The sequence below is a fragment of the Somniosus microcephalus genome, unplaced genomic scaffold (genome assembly GCF_052327205.1).
Source record: "Somniosus microcephalus isolate GS21.2 unplaced genomic scaffold, FLI_Smic_1.0 unresolved_chr5, whole genome shotgun sequence".
NCBI lineage: Eukaryota > Metazoa > Chordata > Chondrichthyes > Squaliformes > Somniosidae > Somniosus > Somniosus microcephalus.
In genome coordinates, this window is record NW_028225183.1 from 31,262,520 (window position 1) to 31,282,967 (window position 20,448).

A 20,448-nucleotide genomic window follows, 5' to 3' on the forward strand; every position below is an offset into this window, starting at 1 on the left:
AATTATGGTCACTGTCACCAACATGCCCTCCTACTTGCACTTCTAACATTTGCCCGGCTACAATCCCTAGAATTAGGTCCAGTGCCGCCCCCTCTTTTGTAGAACTTTCTACATGCTGGCTCAAAAAGCTGTACTGGATGCACTTTAAGAATTCTGCACCCTCTAAGCCTTTCACATTCTGACTATCCCAGTTAATATTCGGGAAGTTGAAATCCCCTACTATTATTATCCTATTATTTCTACACTTCTCTGAGATTTGCCTACATATCTGTTACTGTATCTCCCCCTGACTGTTTGGGGGCCTGGAGTACATTCCAGCAAAGTGCTTGACCCTTTTTCTTTTTAAGTTCTACCAATATGGCCTAATTGCAGGAAACTGCTAACTCGTCATCAATCCATACAGCAGTAATTGAATCATTGGTTAATATTGCAACACCCCCTCCTCTTTTACTCCCCCCTCTGTCTCGCCTGAAGATTCTATACCCTGCAATATTGAGCTGCCATTCCTGCCCCTCCCTCAAACATGTCTCTGTGATAGCAACAACTTCAATTCATCTGCCTTACTCGCAAGACTCCTTGCATTAAAATAAATGCCATCCAGCCTTGCCATACTCCGTTGTGCTGTTACATATTACTTCTGCCTTCCGGGCTCACTTGTTTTTTCCTCTATATTTGTCTGTACATCACACCCTACTATAGTTCCACTCAGTATCCCATCCCCGTGGCTCTCAATCCCATCACGTAAGTCGTTAATGAAATCGGTGATTAGTTGAGTTCCCAAAAGTGATCAATCAGAGACACCACTCGTCATAATCTGCCAATTAATGTACCTGATCATTATCTGCAAACTTTGTCTCCTGCCGTGCCACCAATTTCCTAACCAGGTTAATAATTTGCCTTCAATTACATGCGTCTCAAATTTAGCCCAATGTCCCATAGGCGGGACTTTTTCAAATGTCTTTGCTCCATGTCTACAAGCAAATAATAATTTTTGAACTGGGACTCATAAACCTCTTTGCTCCTCAACAGTTAATAGCTTCCCATTATTTAGAAAATACTCAGAACTATCTTACTTTGTTCCAAAGTGGCTGGTGTCACACTTGCGTACATTGAACTCGATTTGCCTTTGTTTTGCCGGCTTACTGTGTCTGTCTCTGTCCGTTTGGTTACCTCCATTTCCCAACTGCACTACAAGCGGACCGTCTAACTTAGTGCGATCTTCAAAATATGATGTACAGTGCTCCATTGCTCCATCCAAGTCAGTCATAAATACGGTGAACATTTGATGATCTAATACAGATATCTGGGGGACGGCGCTTGTCACATCTGACTCCGCTGCTAACGAGCGTGTCTTTTGTGGGTGTGTTAATATTTCTGAAGTGATGGTGGTCTGAGGCAGTCAATCCGGATTTGTGGGAGAAATGTGCTGTACAGGTTGGATTATGGACAAGTAAATTGAATTTGTCGGAGATGCAATGATGCACTGCAGCCAATGAAAGTACTTTTGTGAGCTTGGCATTGCAAGAGCCCGGATAGCTCAGTCAGTAGAGCATCAGACTTTTAATCTGAGGGTCCAGGGTTCAAGTCCCTGTTCGGGCGCTGCTTTTAAATCGCGATACTCAACTTTACATTCGCACTTTGATCATTTAACAAAGAAAATAACAACAGGAGCAGGCCATTTCATGCCTGGAGCCTTTCTGCCATTTAATTAAATCATCGATCGATATCCGTTTGCATTCCTTTGCTCCAGATCCCTTAATACCTTTGGTTAACAAACATCTCTCAATCTCAAGTTTAAAATTGACAATTGGCCCAGCTTTAATTACTGTCTGCGGAAGTGTGTTACAAATTTCTGTCACACAAACTTCTCTCCTGAAACGCTTGGATCTAATGTTGAGGCTATGGCCCCTTCTCCCAGATGGGTCAATCATCAGAAATAGCTTCTCGCTATCTACACTAGCATTTCCTCTTAATATCGTGAATACTTCAATCAAATCACCACTTAAGCTTCTAAATTCCAGGAAAAAAAACCGAATTTGTGCAATATCCCGTTGTAATTTGTCCCTTGGACTCTATGTCTCCTTCACTTTTTAAGCCTAATAATACATTCCCAAGCTGTGATGCCGAGAATTGAACACAGTACCGCAGCTGTGGCCTAACCAGTGCTTTGTATAGCTGTGGCATCATTTCACCCTCTTATATTGTAATCCTGCAGATATAAGTAGCACTTTTCAATTAGCTTTTTGATTCATTTCTGTACCTGTCCATGACCATTTAATGATATATGTACAGGGACACAAGTCTATTTGGATATCAACTGTTTCCAGCTTAACATTATAAGGAGTGTATTCTAAATACTCCTATAAAGATCGGTAGTGAATCACGTCACACTTGCTAATATTTAAATCAATTTGCCAGAAAATTACACATTCACTTAATCTATGAATATCTGGTCAAATGTCTTGCTTCCATCTCAACTGATTTTCATGCCGCCTATCTTTTTTGTCATCCTCAAACTTGGATGTGTGGCTCTCAATCCCATCAAGTAAGTCGTTAATGAAATCGGTGATTAGTTGAGTTCCCAAAAGTGATCAATCAGAGACACCACTCGTCATAATCTGCCAATTAATGTACCTGATCATCATCTGCAAACTTTGTCTCCTGCCGTGCCACCAATTTCCTAACCAGGTTAATAATTTGCCTTCAATTACATGCGTTTCAAATTTAGCCCAATGTCCCATATGCGGGACTTTTTCAAATGTCTTTGCTCCATGTCTACAAGCAAATAATAATTTGTGAACTGGGACTCATAAACCTCTTTGCTCCTCAACAGTTAATAGCTTCCCATTATTTAGAAAATACTCAGAACTATCTTACTTTGTTCCAAAGTGGCTGGTGTCACACTTGCGTACATTGAACTCGATTTGCCTTTGTTTTGCCGGCTTACTGTGTCTGTCTCTGTCCGTTTGGTTACCTCCATTTCCCAACTGCACTAAAAGCGGACCGTCTAACTTAGTGCGATCTTCAAAATATGATGTACAGTGCTCCATTGCTCCATCCAAGTCAGTCATAAATACGGTGAACATTTGATGATCTAATACAGATATCTGGGGGACGGCACTTGTCACATCTGACTCCGCTGCTAACGAGCGTGTCTTTTGTGGGTGTGTTAATATTTCTGAAGTGATGGTGGTCTGAGGCAGTCAATCCGGATTTGTGGGAGAAATGTGCTGTACAGGTTGGATTATGGACAAGTAAATTGAATTTGTCGGAGATGCAATGATGCACTGCAGCCAATGAAAGTACTTTTGTGAGCTTGGCATTGCAAGAGCCCGGATAGCTCAGTCAGTAGAGCATCAGACTTTTAATCTGAGGGTCCAGGGTTCAAGTCCCTGTTCGGGCGCTGCTTTTAAATCGCGATACTCAACTTTACATTCGCACTTTGATCATTTAACAAAGAAAATAACAACAGGAGCAGGCCATTTCATGCCTGGAGCCTTTCTGCCATTTAATTAAATCATCGATCGATATTCCTTTGCTCCAGATCCCTTAATACCTTTGGTTAACAAACATCTCTCAATCTCAAGTTTAAAATTGACAATTGACCCAGTTTTAATTGTTATTTTCGGAAGTATGTTACAAATTTCTGTCACACAAACTTCTCTCCTGAAACGCTTGGATCTAATGTTGAGGCTATGGCCCCTTCTCCCAGATGTGTCAATCATCAGAACTAGCTTCTCGCTATCTACACTAGCATTTCCTCTTAATATCGTGAATACTTCAATCAAATCACCACTTAAGCTTCTAAGTTCCAGGAAAAAACCCCGAGTTTGTGCAATATCCCGTTGTAATTTGTCCCTTGGACTCTATGTCTCCTCTACTTTTTAAGCTAATAATACATTCCCAAGCTGTGATGCCGAGAATTGAACACAGTACTGCAGCTGTGGCCTAACCAGTGCTTTGCATAGCTGTGGCATTATTTCACCCTCTTATATTGTAATCCTACAGATATAAGTATCACTTTTCAATTAGCTTTTTGAATCTTTTCTGTACCTGTCCATGACCATTTAATGATATATGTACAGGGACACAAGTCTATTTGGATCTCAACTGTATCAATCTTAAAATTATAAGGAGTGTATTCTAAATGCTCCTATAAAGATTGATAGTGGATCACGTCACACTTGCTAATATTTAAATCAATTTGCCAGAAAATTGCACATTCACTTAATCTATGAATATCTGGTCAAATTTCTTGCTTCCATCTCAACTGATTATAATGCCGCCTATCTTTTTGTCATCCTCAAACTTGGATGTGTGGCTCTCAATCCCATCAAGTAAGTCGTTAATGAAATCGGTGATTAGTTGAGTTCCCAAAAGTGATCAATCAGAGACACCGCTCGTCATATTCTGCCAATTAATGTACCCGATCATCATCTGCAAACTTTGTCTCATGCCGTGCCACCAATTTCCTAACCAGGTTAATAATTTGCCTTCAATTACATGCGTTTCAAATTTAGCCCAATGTCCCATATGCGGGACTTTATCAAATGTATTTGCTCCATGTCGACAAGCTAATAATAATTTGTGAACTGGGACTCATAAACCTCTTTGCTCCTCAACAGTTAATATTTTCCCATTATTTAGAAAATACTCAGAGCTATCTTACTTGGTTCCAAAGTGGCTAGTGTCACACTTGCGCACATTGAACTCGATTTGCCTTTGTTTTGCCGGCTTACTGTGTCTGTCTCTGTCCACTTGGTTACCTCCATTTCCCAACTGCACTGCGAGCGGACCGTCTAACTTAGTGCGATCTTCAAAATATGATCTACATTGCTCCATCCAAGTCAGTCATAAATACGGTGAACAGTTGATGATCTAATACAGATATCTGGGGGACAGTGCTTGTCACATCTGACTCCGCTGCTAACGAGCGTGTCTTTTGTGGGTGGGTTAATGTTTCTGAAGTGATGGCGGTCTGAGGCAGTCAATCTGGATTTGTGGGAGAAATGTGCTGTACAGGTTGGATTATGGACAAGTAAATTGAATTTGTCGGAGATGCAATGATGCACTGCAGCCAATGAATGTACTTTTGTGAGTTTAGAATCGCAAAAGCCCGGATAGCTCAGTCAGTAGAACATCAGACTTTTAATCTGAGGATCTCAGGGTTCAAGTCCATGGTCTGGTGCTGCTTTTAAATCGCGATACTCAACTCTACATTCGCACTTTGATCATTTAACAAAGAAAATAACAACAGGGGCAGGGCATTCCATGCCTGGAGCCTTTCTGCCATTTAATTAAATCATCGATCGATACCCGTTTGTATTCCTTTGCTCCAGATCCTTTAACTGACATCTCTCAATCTCAAGTTTAAAATTGACAATTGGCCCAGCTTTAATTGTTGTTTCCGGAAGTGTGTTACAAATTTCTGTCACTCAAACTTCTCTCCTGAAACGCTTGGATCTAATGTTGAGGCTGTGGCCCCTTCTCCCAGCTGGGTCAATCCTCCGAAATAGCTTCTCGCTATCTGCACTGGCATTTCCTCTTAATATCGTGAATACTTCAATCAAATCACCACTTAAGCTTCTAAATTCCAGGAAAAAAACCCGAGTTTGTGCAATATCCCGTTGTAATTTGTCCCTTGGACTCTATGTCTCCTTCACTTTTTAAGCCTAATAATACATTCCCAAGCTGTGATGCCAAGAATTGAACACAGTACCGCAGCTGTGGCCTAACCAGTGCTTTGTATAGCTGTGGCATCATTTCACCCTCTTATATTGTAATCCTACAGATATAAGTATCACTTTTCAATTAGCTTTTTGATTCATTTCTGTACCTGTCCATGACCATTTAATGATATATGTACAGGGACACAAGTCTATTTGGATATCAACTGTTTCCAGCTTAACATTATAAGGAGTGTATTCTAAATACTCCTATAAAGATCGGTAGTGAATCACGTCACACTTGCTAATATTTAAATAAATTTGCCAGAAAATTACACATTCACTTAATCTATGAATGTCTGGTCAAATGTCTTGCTTCCATCTCAACTGATTTTCATGCCGCCTATCTTTTTTGTCATCCTCAAACTTGGATGTGTGGCTCTCAATCCCATCAAGTAAGTCGTTAATGAAATCGGTGATTAGTTGAGTTCCCAAAAGTGATCAATCAGAGACACCACTCGTCATATTCTGCCATTTAATGTACCTGATCATCATCTGTAAACTTTGTCACCTGTCGTGCCACCAATTTCCTAACGAGGTCAATAATTTGCCTTCAATTACATGCGTTTCAAATTTAGCCCAATGTCCCATCTGCGGGACTTTATCAAATGTCTTTTGCTCCATGTCAACAAGCTAATAATAATTTGTGAACTGGGACTCATAAACCTCATTGCTCCTCAAAAGTTAATAGCTTCCCATTATTTAGAAAATAATCAGAACTATCTTACTTTGTTCCAAAGTGGATGGTGTCACACTTGCTTGCAGTAAACTCGATTTGCCTTTGTTTAGCCGGCTTACTGTGTCTGTCTCTGTCCATTTGGTTTCCTCCATTTCCCAACTGCACTACGAGCGGACCGTCTAACTTAGTGCGATCTTCAAAATACGATCTACAGTGCTGCATTGCTCCACCCAGGTCAATCATAAATACGGTGAACAGTTGATGATCTAATACAGATATCTGAGGGACGGCACTTGTCACATCTGACGCCGCTGCTAACGAGCATGTCTTTTGTGGGTGGGTTAATATTTCTCAAGTGATGGTGTTCTGAGGCAGTCAGTCTGGATTTGTGGCAGAAATGTGCTGTGCAGGCTGGATTATAGACAAGTAAATTGAATTTGTCGGAGATGCAATGATGCACTGCAGCCAATGAAAGTATTTTTTGATCTTTGAATTGCAAGAGACCGGATAGCTCAGTCGGTAGAGCTTCAGACTTTTAATCTGAGGGTCCAGTATTCAAGTCCCTGTTCGGGTGCTGCTTTCAGATCGCGATATTGAATTTTACAGTCGTGCTTTGATCCTATAACAACAGGAGCAGGCCCTTTACTGCCTGGAGCATTTCTGCCATTTAATTAAATCATCGATCGTCATCCGTTTGCATTCCTTTGCTCCAAATCCCTTAATACCTTTGGTTAACAAACATCTCTCAATCTCAAGTTTAAAATTGACAATTGGCCCAGCTTTAATTGCTGTTTGCGGAAGTGTGTTACAAATTTCTGTAACGCAAACTTCTCTCCTGAAAGGCTTGGATCTAACGTTGAGGCTATGGCCCCTACTCCCAGATGGGTCAATCATCAGAAATAGCTTCTCGCTATCTGCACCAGCATTTCCACTTTATATCGTGAATACTTCAATCAAATCACCACTTAAGCTTCTAAATTCCAGGGAAAAAAACCCGAGTTTGTGCAATATCCCGTTGTAATTTGCCCCTTGGACTCTATGTCTCCTTCTGGTAAATCTACGCTTCACTTTTTAAGCCTAATACTACATTCCTAAGCTGTGATGCCAAGAATTGAACACAGTACCGCAGCTGTGGTCTAACCAGTGCTTTATATCGCTGTGGCATCATTTCACCCTCTTATATTGTAATCCTACAGATATAAGTATCACTTTTCAATTAGCTTTTTGTATCTTTTCTGCAATGCATTAGTACATTGAGATGGTATATCACTTTGCAATGTAATAGACATTTGCAGTGCAAAAGCACTTTATACTGGAATATCACTTTCTAATATAATATTGCTTTGCAGTGCAATAGAACATTGCAATGGAATATCATTTTGCAATATACAATCATTAGTAATGCAATACGACATTACAATGGAATACCCCTTTAAAATATCGTAGTCATTTGCAATGCAATAGAACATTGCAATGGAATATCGCTTTGTCTTTGTGGTGATTATTCTTTATGTTTAGTAAGAAGTATTGTGATTGCTTGTTTGTTTCCTGCCTTGGGATATATGCTGTAATCTCATTGGTAGTTGATGTCATGTGATTTGTGGTGGCCATCTTAAATTCAGTTCTTTCCAGCCTTTAGTTGGGTCTGGGTGTTGAAGATGTGCTACCGGATTTTTAAGTTAATAAAGCCTAGATTAGAAAGGCAAATCTATTCTTTATTTCAATTTATTAACTTTATGTCAGAATGGAGCGATATCTTCAAACAGAACGATTCAATGCTGACCCTAATTCGGCAGGAGTGGATGATAAATGGAAACATTGGTATTGTACATTTAAAAACTTTTTGGGCGTGTTGGATCAAGAGTCTCTAAATAAGCTGAATATGCTGATCAACTACATTGCTCCGGATGTGTATAAGTATATTTTGGGCTGTAAAACTTACGAAGTGGCTATTTCTACATTGGAAAAGATTTTTGTTAAACCAAAGAATGAGGTATTTGCACGTCACCTTCTATCTGCCCGTAGACAGCAGGTGGGAGAATCTTTGGATACTTATTTACAAGCACTTCGGTGCCTTAGTGTTAACTGTAATTATAAGGCTGTGACGGCTGAAAATATAAGGAAGAATCGGTACGGGATGCTTTTTTTATTGGATTACTGTCTAGATCAATTCATCAGCGGTTGTTAGAAAATAAGACTTTTGATCTTAAGAGTGCTTTTGAGCAAGCTTCTACATTGGATGTGGCTCAGAGAAGTTCGGATTCTTTTGCTCTTTTTAATCAGCCTGTGACTGTGGTTTCGGCAGTTCCGGATGAAAAGGAATTATGTGAACTTAATAGGAGTGGTTTACTAGATTCTGAAACAGTTTCTACTTCAGCGGCTGTTGCCTCTAGGATTCAGAAGTGTTATTTTTGTGGGAACGTCCGGCACCCTCGTCTGAATTGTCCTGCTCGGGAGGCTGTGTGTAGTAAATGCAGCAAGAGAGGTCATTACGCACGTGTGTGTAAATCATCAGGTTCAATTACCTCCTCTGTGACTATTCAGCCTTTAGATAGGGCGTTTATTGCATCAATTTCTGCTGCATTTGCTCATGGCATAAACAAAGCTATAGTTACGGTCCAAGTTAATGGTTTGGAAGTGAAGGCCCTTATAGATACGGGCAGTACTGAGAGTTTTATAAGTCTTCAGTTTGCAAAGAAGAAGCATTTGAAAATTTCGCCTGTTTCCTATCAGGTGTGTATGGCTCAGACGACTCTCACTTCACAAGTAGCTGGTTGTTGCCTTGTGAAATTGATTCTTCTAGGTAATACGTATACTGATGTACGCCTATCTGTTTTGCCTAATCTCTGTGCAGATATTTTGATTGGTCATGATGTGCTTCAGTTATACGAGAGTCTCAGTCTTTCATTTGGAGGGACTAAGCCACCTTTATCTATTTGTGGATTAACCTCTTTATCCATTTCTCCATTATCACTTTTTTCCAATTTGATGCCGGATTGTAAGCCAATTGCTACCAAGTCAAGAAGGTATAGCAGTCAGGATAGATAATTTATTAATTCTGAAGTTCAACGTCTCTTATTGGAAGGAATCATTGAACCTAGTTGTTCGCCTTGGCGGGCACAGGTAGTTGTCACGACTAACGAGAGACATAAGAAACGAATGGTGATAGACTATTCCCAAACTATTAATAGGTATACTCAATTAGATGCGTACCCTTTGCCTAAGATTGATGAGCTTATCAATAAAGTATCACAGTATAAGGTTTTTAGCACTATTGACCTAAAGAGTGCTTATCATCAGATTCCTATTGTTAAGAAGGATCAACCATATCCGGCCTTTGAGGCTGGTGGAAAGCTGTATCAGTTTTGCCGAATACCATTTGGTGTTACTAATGGTGTTGCTTGTTTTCAACGGGCAATGGATGCTTTTATAAGTGATAACTCTCTCTCTGACACCTTTTCATATTTAGATGACATCACGGTGTGTGGCAACTGAAGGGTGGAGCATGATTCTAATTTAGAAAGATTCCTTCAAGCTGCGGAAAAAGTTGGTTTAACTTTCAATAAAGAGAAGTGTACCTTTTCGACCACTGAGGTAAATCTACTGGGGTACATTATCTCAGGAAACAAGATTAAACCAGACCCAGAACGTCTGCGACCATTGATTGATTTACCTTGTCCTACTAATTCTAAGGCTTTGCAACGAGTTGTTGGACTGTTTTCTTACTATTCTAATTGGATTGCAAATTTTTCACAGAAGATCCAGCCTCTTATTCGGGTGACGACATATCCTCTATCATGGGAGGCCAGGACGTGTTTTGATAATTTTAAAAAGGATATCCTTGGAGCAGTTGTGCATTCTATTGATGAGCAGGTTCCTTTTGTGATTGAGACAGACGGTTCTGATTTTGCAATTGGGGCTACTCTGAGATGCGCTATCAATTACTCATAAAAGACTGAGAGTTAAGAGAGTAACTAAAGGCTTTTATTAACAAAAGAATGAAGGTCTGCCTCGAGTGGTCGACCGGTCCAGAATACAAAGGGCTGGGGAGCAGTCAGCTTTATACTAGGACTTGTGGGAGGACTCAGCCGAGGCATGTCCAGGCATGTACACAGTGGAATACAAACAGTGGTTTACCACATTCACCCCTTGTTTAAAATTGAGTCCGGCGGGGTGAAGTGTATTAAAAGTTAGTGTATTGGAGTCTCTCCAGAGGTCTTTTCTGCTGCTGTGATCGGCGTGGCGACGGCAGGGGTAGTGGAGCTTCCGGCGTCGAGTCCTGCGTAGGCTGTGGCACCGGCGTGTCGTCCTCGTAGATGTCAAGCGGGTCGCGGGGCCCAGGCCTGCCATCTGCTGGGGCTGGATATCGGATCGTGGGGGGGGTGGTAGTGAGTAGTGGGTTACTGCTGCCCCCGAGGGTGCAAGGTCTCTTATGGAGACTTGGTCCTCCCGCCCGTCCGGGTATGCAATGTAAGCATACTGGGGGTTGGCGTGGAGGAGCTCGACCCTCTCGACCAGGGGTTCCGTTTTATGGGTCCTCACGTGTCTTCTCAGTAGGACCGGCCCTGGGGACGTCAGCCACGGCGGTAGCGATGTCCCCGATGTGGACTTCCTTGGGAAGACAAACATTTTCTCATGAGGGGTGGCGTTAGTGGCAGTGCAGAGCAGTGACCGAATAGAGTGGAGCGCATCGGGGAGCACATCCTGCCAGCGGGAGGTTGGAAGGCCCCTAGACTTTAAGGCTAGCAGGGCGGCCTTCCAAACTGTCGCATTTTCTCTTTCCACCTGTCCGTTCCCCCGGGGGTTGTAACTGGTGGTCCTGCTTGTGGCAATACCCCTAGTTAGCAGGAACTGACGGAGTTTGTCGCTCAGAAACGATGAGCCCCGGTCGCTATGGATATAGCTGGGGAAACCGAACAGGGTGAAGAGGTCGTTCAGACATTTAATGACCGTGGCACTGGTCATGTCCGGGCAGGGGATGGCGAACGGGAAACGGGAGTACTCATCAATAATATTGAGGAAGTATACATTGCGGTCGGAGGAGGGGAGAGGCCCTTTAAAATCAACACTCAGGCGCTCGAAGGGGCGAGTGGCTTTTATCAGGTGGGCCCTGTCTGGTCTATAAAAGTGCGGTTTGCACTCAGCGCAGACTTGGCAGTTCCTGGTCATGGTCCTGACCTCCTCAATAGAGTAAGGCAGGTTGCGGGCCTTGATGAAGTGGAAGAACCTGGTGACCCCCGGGTGGCAGAGGTCATTGTGAAGGGCCCGCAGTCTATCGATCTGCGTGCTGGCGCAGGTGCCATGCGATAGCGCATCCGGGGGTTCATTGAGCTTCCCGGGCCGGTACAAGATCTCGTAATTGTAGGTGGAAAGTTCGATTCTCCACCTCAAGATCTTGTCATTTTTGATTTTGCCCCTCTGCTTGTTGTTAAACATGAAAGCAACTGAACGCTGGTCAGTGAGCAGGGTAAATCGTTTCCCGGCCAGGTAGTGCCTCCAATGATGCATAGCCTCCACAATCGCCTGGGCCTCCTTCTCAACAGCGGAGTGTCTGGTTGCCGGGCCTTGGAGTGTTCGTGAAAAGAAGGCCATGGGTCTCCCCGCCTGATTGAGGGTAGCTGCCAGGGCAAAGTCGGATGCGTCGCTTTCCACCTGGAAGGGGATGGATTCATCCACTGCGTGCATGGTGGCTTTGGCAATGTCCTCCTTGATATGGTGGAAGGCTAAGCGGGCCTCTGCCATCAAGGGAAAAGAGGTGGACTTGATCAGCGGACGGGCCTTGTCCGCATAGTAGGGGACCCACTGGGCGTAATAGGAGAAAAACCCTAGGCACCTCTTCAGGGCCTTGAGGCAGTGGGGCAGTGGGAGTTTCATAAGGGGACGCATCCGATCGGGGTCGGGTAATGACTCCGTGTTCCACAACACAGCCAAGGATGGCGAGGCGGTTTGTGCGGAATATGCACTTCTCCTTGTTATATGTCAGGTTCAGGAGTTGGGCGGTGTGGAGGAATTTTTCGAGGTTTGCGTCATGGTCCTGCAAGTCACGGCCGCAGATGGTCACATTGTCCAGATATGGGAAAGTGGCCTGCAACGCATTTTGATCTACCATCCGGTCCATCTCCCTTTTGAAGACAGAGACCCCGTTGGTGACGCCAAAGGGAACCCTAAGGAAGTGATAGAGGCGGCCGTTTGCCTCAAAGGCAATATACTGGCGGTCCTCAGGGCGGATAGGGAGCTGGTGGTAAGCTGATTTCAGGTCAATGGTCGAGAAGACGTGGTACTGCGCGATCTGGTTGACCATATCAGCTATGCGGGGGAGTGGATAGGCGTCCAGCAGGGTGTAGCGATTTATTGTCTGGCTGTCGTCGATGACCAGGCGCTGCTTCTCGCCGGTCTTAACGACCATGACCTGGGCTCGCCAGGGGCTGGTGCTGCCCTCAATAATCCCTTCCTTCAGGAGCTGCTCCACTTCGGTTTTAATGAAAACCCTGTCCCCGGCACTGTATCGCCTGCTCTTTGTGGCGATGGGCTTACAGTCGGGGGTGAGGTTAGCAAACAGTGGGGGAGGGGGGTGACTCTGAGTGTGGAGAGGTTGCACCTGGTGCGCTGCGGGCAATTTGGAAGCTGCTGGCTGCGGACTGTGAGTGGGGGTAGGGGTCCACCGTACGCCATCGTAACACTTTTAAGGTGGCACTGAAAGTCTAACCCCAGCAGGACAGCAGCGCAGAGGTCGGGCAGGACCAGAAGTTTAAAATGATCGTACACAGTCCCGTCTACTATGAGTGTCACCATGCAGTAGCCACCGATGTCCACCGACTGGGACTCCGAGGCCATAGAAATCCGCTGGTGCGCAGGCAGGACTGGGAGAGAGCAACGCCGCACCGTGTCGGGGTGGATGAAGCTCTCCGTGCTCCCAGAGTCAAAAAGGCAGATTGTATCGTGACCATTCACCTTAATGTCCATTGTGGAACTGGCCAGCTGGTGCGGTCTCGCTTGGTCCAGTGTAATGGATGCCAGCGTAGGGGTCGGTGTATCAGATGAGGCGGTGTTGGGGGCCTGCTGCATTCCGGCTGTCATCCAAGATGGCGGTGTCCATGATCCCCATGTGGCTGGAGGCGTCCAAAATGGCTGCTGTACTGGTGGTTCACACATGGCCGGGGAGTCCCAAGATGGCGGCCCGCATGGCCCACACGTGGTGTTGCTGGGGTTCGGGGTGGCTTTCGCCCTGCAGATGCTAGCGTAGTGTCCCTTCTTCCCGCAGCCCGAGCAGATCGCGTTTTTCGCCGGGCAGCGCTCTCTGGGGTGTTTTGCTGGGGTAGGCTGCATCCAATGATAGTGCGAGTTCAGAGGCCTTGTTGAGGTCGAGGTCACTCTGCTCCAACAGTCGCTGTCGGGTGTAATTGGATCTGTGGCCCGCTACAAAAGCATCCCGGATAAGTTCCTCTGTGTACACGGCGGCATTTACATCCTTACAACCACAGGCCCTGCCAAGCACAGACAGTGCCTGAAGGTATTCCACGGTCGATTCCCCAGGTTGCTGTTTACGACTCCCCAGAAGGTGCCTGGCGTACACTTCGTTCACTGGGCGCGTGTACTGGTCTTTGAGGAGCTTGATAGCGTCTGCGTACGAGGTCGCATCTTGGATGACCGAGTACACTCGGTGGTTCACTTTGGAGGTCAGGACATCCAGTTTGTCCTCGTCCAATTTGATTGCTGCGGAGGCGGTCAGGAATTTTTCGAAACACTTAAGCCAGTGAGCAAACTTGGTGGATGAGTCCGCCTCCCGGTGATCTAAGTCCAGGCATGCTGGTGTGAGGATCTTCTCCATTATAAAAATTTTGTTAATTAAATTGATGCGCTATCAATTACTCATAAAAGACTGAGAGTTAAGAGAGTAACTAAAGGCTATTATTAACAAAAGAATGAAGGTCTGCCTCGAGTGGTCGACCGGTCCAGAATACAAAGGGCTGGGGAGCAGTCACCTTTATATTAGGACTTGTGGGAGGAGTGAGCCGCGGCATGTCCAGGCATGTACACAGTGGAATACAAACAGTGGTTTACCACACTCTGAACCAAAATGGAAGACCTGTGGCCTTTTTCTAACGTACCTTGAACAATAGTGAAAAAAGGCATTCTTCATTGGAGAAAGAGGCGTATGCAATAGTAGAAGCACTGCGTAAATGGAGACATTATTTATCGGTGCGACATTTTACGTTGGTAACTGATCAAAAGTCTGTGTCCTTTATGTTTGATGTCAAACATTTTGGAAAGATTAAGAATGATAAAATAATGAGGTGGAGGATTGAGTTGGCATGTTACCATTTTGATATAGTTTATCGTCTGGGGAAGGATAATGTTGCTGCTGATGCGCTGTCGAGGGCTTATTGTTCTGTGATTCACGGAGATACGCTTATTAATCTTCACAATGCCTTATGCCATCCTGGGGTTACGAGGATGATACACTTCGTACGCAGTAAGAATTTGCCCTTTTCAGTTGAAGACGTCAAGCGGATGACTTCATCATGTTCTATCTGTGCTCAGTGTAAACCGAATTTCTTTCGGCCTCAACAAGCTCATCTTATAAAGGCTACTTCTCCTTTTGAACGTTTGAGCGTCGATTTCAAGGGGCCTCTTCCTTCAACTGCTCAAAACCGATATATATTTACTGTTGTGGATGAGTTTTCAAGGTTCCCTTTTGCTTTTCCTTGCGCAGATGTATCAGCTGCTACAGTTATCAAATGTCTGACTCAACTTTTTGTCATCTTTGGGATGCTTGCGTATATCCATTCGGATCAGTGAAGTTCTTTTATGTCTTCCCAGTTGAAGGAATTCCTCCAGAGTCGGGGAATTTCTACTAGCAGAACTACCCCGTATAATCCCCAGGGTAATGGACAGTGCGAATGATACAATGGGGTGATCTGGAAGGCAGTTATGTTGGCTTTGACATCCCGGAACCTTAAGAATACACAGTGGGAAATGGTACTGCCTGACGCCCTGCATTCCATTAGATCATTGCTTTCAATGGCTACTAATGTGACCCCCCATGAAAGGCTCTTTAACTATCCGCAGAGATCTACTACAGGATATTCGGTACCTTCATGGCTTACTATGCAGGGACCTGTGCTGCTTCGATGCCATGTTAGATTGTCAAAATATGATCCTTTAGTGGAGGAGGTGGAGCTGTTGGAGGCAAATTCCCAATATGCTCATATTCGATTCCAAGATGGGAAAGAAAGTACCGTTTCAATTGAAGACTTGGCTCCTTGTGGTGGCCAGCCCTCTTCTGAGGATATTAACAATAGTCATGATTCAGATAATGTGGATGCTGTTACAGATACTACGAATATTTCCAATGCGACTGCAGATAATTATACTTCTATTAGTCAGCCCTCGATGGATGTTCATGACCGTCCCAGTTTACCTCCTGATGGGATTTCTAATCCGGAAACCGTTGAAAATCGGGATATGGATAGCCTTCCTGCAGGAGATACTTCTGTGTCTCCTGGTGTGGGAGGGCAAGGAATTTCACCAAGGTTAAGAAGGTCGACACGAACAAGATATCCGGTCGACCAATTGAAAATGGACTTTTAAATTGATAGTAATGTTTTAAAATTGTTGAAATATTATATTATATTGTTTTAGTTGAGAGATACTTAATACTTATGTGCAATGTTATTATTTGTTGTTGCTCACTTAGTATTGTGTCATGTTGAATAGTTTTATTTTGTCTGTGCATAGTTTTAGTTGTAAATAATTAATTATAAATTGTAAAGGTTATTTAGGTTGGAGTATTTTTTAAAAGGAGTGGTGAATGTGATGATTATTCTTTATGTTTAGTAAGAAGTATTGTGATTGGTTGTTTGCTTCCTGCCTTGAGATATATGCTGTAATCTCATTGGTAGTTGATGTCATGTGATTTGTGGTGGCCATCTTAAATTCAGTTCTTTCCAGCCTTTAGTTGGGACTGGGTGTTGAAGATGTGCTACCGGATTTTTAAGTTAATAAAGCCTAGATTAGAAAGGCAAATCTATTCTTTATTTCAGCCATAGAATCATTATTTGCAACGCAATAGCACATTGCAATGGAATATCACTTTGCAATATAAAAGTCATTTGCAGTGGTACAGAACATTGCAATGGAATATCATTTTGCAATATGACGGTCATTCGCAATGCAATAGGACATTACAATGGAATAACACTTAACAATATCGTAGTCATTTGCAATGCAATAGAACATTGCAATGGAATATCATTTTGCAATATAATAGTGCTTTGTAGTGGAAACTTCCTTTGCAATGGAAGCAGGCTTTGCATTACAATAGTCATTTGCAATGAAATTGCACTTTGCAATGGAATATTCCTTCGTAATATATTATTCATTTGAGGTGCAATAGCAGAAAGCAATGTAATATCACCTTGCAATATAATGGTCGCTTGCAATGCAACAGAACATTGCAATGAAACATCATTTTGAATATTATTGTCATTTGCGATGCAACAGAACAATGCAATTGAATATCCCTTGGCAATATAATAGTGTTTTGGAGTGGAGTCTGCCTTTGCAATGGAATCTGACTTTGCTCTATGTTCGTCACATAACAATCACGTAATCCTTTGCAATGCAGCAAGACATTACAATGGAACATCAATTTTATTGTAATAGACATTTGCAATGCAATAGAACATAGAGATGGAAATTAACTTTGCAATATGATAGACATTTGCAATGCAATAGCACATTGCACTGGCATATCACTTTGCAATATAATTGTAATTTGCCATGCAACAGAACCTTGTAATGGAATCTCATTTTACAATACAACAATCATTAGGAATGCAGTAGGTTATTACAATGGAATACCACTCAAAAATATTGTAGTCATTTGCAATGCAATAGAACATTGCAATGGAATATCGCTTTGCAATAAAATCATCATTTGCGATGCAACAGCACTTTGCAATGGAATATAATAGTCATTTGCCGTGCAATGGAACATTGCAATGGAAAATCATTTTGCAATATAACAGTCATTAGCAATGAAATAGCACATTACAATGGAACACCACTTAACAATATCGTAGTCATTTGTAATGCAATAGAACATTGAAATGGATAATCAATTTACTATAACTGTCATTATCAATGCAACAGGACATTAGAATGGACTATCATTTTGCAATATAACAATCATTTGCAATGAAATAGGACATTACAATGGAACACCACTTGTAGTGTCCGAGTATCAATAATACACGGACTGCAGGAGAACAATGAAACAGGTATTTACTGAACAGAGGGTAAACTTAAGACTGAAGTACAGAAGCCTGCTATGGCTTTTTATACAGGTGTGGTCACTGCCGGTATTGCAGTATAAATCAGTTCTTCTCTTAAAGGTACATACACAACACCACATAAAAATATCGTAGTCATTTGTAATGCAATATTTCATTGCGATAGTTTATCACTTTGCAATACACTAGTCATTTTCAATGCAGTAGTACATTGCAATGGACTATTATTTTGCAATATAACAATCATTTGCAATGCAATAGGACATTACAATGGAATACCATTTAACAAAATGATAGTCATTTGCAATGCAATAGCACATTGCAATGGAATATCAGTTAGCAATATAATTTTCATTTGAAATGCAATAGCACATTGCAATGGAATATCATTTTGGAAAATAAAGTCATTGGCAAGCAGTAGAACATTGCAATGGAAAATCCCGTTATAAAATAATAATCATTTGCAATGCAATAGCACATTGTAATGGAATATCACTTTGCAATATAATCCTAATTTGCAAGGCAATAGATTATTAGGACGGAATATATATTTGCTACATAAAAGTCATTTGCAATGCAATACCACGTTACAATGGAATATCATTTTCAAATCAAATCAAATCAAAATCAAATCAACTTTTATTGTCATTTTATTGTCATTGTTAGTGCACAAGTGCAGTACAACGAAATGTAGGCTTGCAGCTCCCGAGAGTCCTGAGAGTATCCCCAGTATATAATAGTCATTTGCAATGCAGTAGAACCTTGGAATGAAATATCACACTGTAATATAAGAATCATTAGCAATGCAATAGGACAGCAAAGTGGCATAGTGGTTAGCCCTGTTGCCTCACAGCGCCAGGGACGCGGGTTCGAATCCTGCCTCGGGTGACTGTCTGTGTGAAGTTTGCACATTCTCCCCATGTTTGTGTGGGGTTTCTCCGGGTGCTCCGGTTTCTTCCCACAGTCCAAAGATGTGTGGATTAGGTTGATTGGCCATGATAAATTGACCATTAGTGTTAGGGAGATTAAAATATACGGGGATATGTGTTGGTGTAGGGGTTACGGGAATCGGGTGGGATATGGCTTGATGGGCCGAAATGGCCTCTATTTGCATTGTGGGGTTTCTGTGATTACAATGCAATACCATTTTAAGATATCGTAATCATTTGCAATGCAATAGCACGTTGCAATGGAATTTCATTTTGCAATACAATAGTCATTTGCAATGCAAAAAATATTGGAATGGAATATCTGTTGGCAATATCATAGTCATCTGCAATGCAATAGCACATTGTAATGGATTATCGCTACACAATATGATCATCATTTGCAATGCAATAGCACATTGCAATGGAATATCGCTTTGCAATATAACCGTCATATGCAATGCAATAGAATATTGCAATGGAATACCACTTAGCAATATAATTGTCATTTGAAAAGCAATAGAACGTTGAAATGGAATTTCATTTTGGAATATAATAGTCTATTTCAATGCAATAGAATATTGCAATGGAAATTCCCGTTATAATGTAATAGTCATTTGCAATGCAATATCACATTGTAATGTAATATCGCTTTGCAGTATAACCCCCATTTGCAATGCAATAGCACATTGTAATGGAATATCACTTTGCAATATAATCATAAGTTGCAATGCAATAGAATATTAGGATGTAATATATCTTTGCTGTATATTGAGTTCTTTGCAGCCGAGAGCGAGAGTCCCGAAGGCTGTGTTGAATGCCCGGTGCCAGGGTTAAGGACATCTCCTCTGGACTAGAGAGAAACTTTGAGTGGGAGGGGGAGGATCCAGTTGTCGTGGTCCATGTTGATACCAACGACATAGATAGGAAAAGGAAGGAGGTTCTGCTGAGGGAGCTTCAGCAGCTAGGGGCCAAATTAAAAAGCAGAACCACAAGGGTAATAATCTCTTATTACCTGAGCCACGAGCGAATTTGGCTAGGACAAATAAAATTAGAGATTTAAATGCGTGGCTCAAAGACTGGTGTGGGAGAAATGGGTTTTGCTTCCTGGGACACTGGCACTAGTACTGGGGCAGGAGGGAACTGTTCCATTGGGATGGGCTTCACTTGGCCAGTGCTGGGACTAGAGTCCTGGCGGATCATATAACTACGGCTGTAGAGAGGGCTTTAAACTAACTAGTGGGGGGGAGGTTCCGAGAGAGCAAATAATAAAAATGACAACAGAGAAGGTCATAGACTTAGGTAGTAGTGGGGAAATTAAAAACCAGAGCGTGTCAGGAAGGGGCAGAAGGTATGGAGTAAAAGTTAAGGTAATAAAAAGGGCAAAAGCAGGAAGTCACAAAACATATTTGAAAGTTCTCTATCTGAATGCACGTAGCATTCATAACAAAATAGACGAGTTAATGGCACAAATAACTACATATGGGTATGATCTTGTGGCCATTACAGAAAAATGGCTGCAGGTGACAATGCCTGGGAACTAAACATACCAGGTTATTTAACGATCAGGAAGGACAGGCAGGAAGGGAGGGGAGGTGGGGTGGCTATGTTAATAAAGGAAGGAATCACTGTAATACACAGAAATGATATTGGGTCAAAAGATCAGGATAATGAAACAGTTTGGGTGGAGGTAAGGAATAATAAGGGAAAAAAAACACTAGTGGGCATAGTCTATAGGCCTTCGAACATTTGCAACTCTGTTGGACGGAGTATCAATCAGGAAATAGTTGAGGCTTGTAATAGGGGAGCATTTATAATTATGG

At 42.5% G+C, this 20,448-nt stretch overlaps 2 non-coding genes across 2 annotated transcripts; both read left to right on the forward strand.

Moving 5' to 3' along the window:
- The first annotated feature begins 1,526 nt into the window (after window positions 1-1,526).
- On the forward strand, window positions 1,527-1,599 carry trnak-uuu (transfer RNA lysine (anticodon UUU)). The gene has a single exon. It is a non-coding gene; the product is annotated as a tRNA-Lys (tRNA).
- A 1,731-nt stretch (window positions 1,600-3,330) lies between these two features.
- On the forward strand, window positions 3,331-3,403 carry trnak-uuu (transfer RNA lysine (anticodon UUU)). Its single transcript has one exon. It is a non-coding gene; the product is annotated as a tRNA-Lys (tRNA).
- Window positions 3,404-20,448: the final 17,045 nt, after the last annotated feature.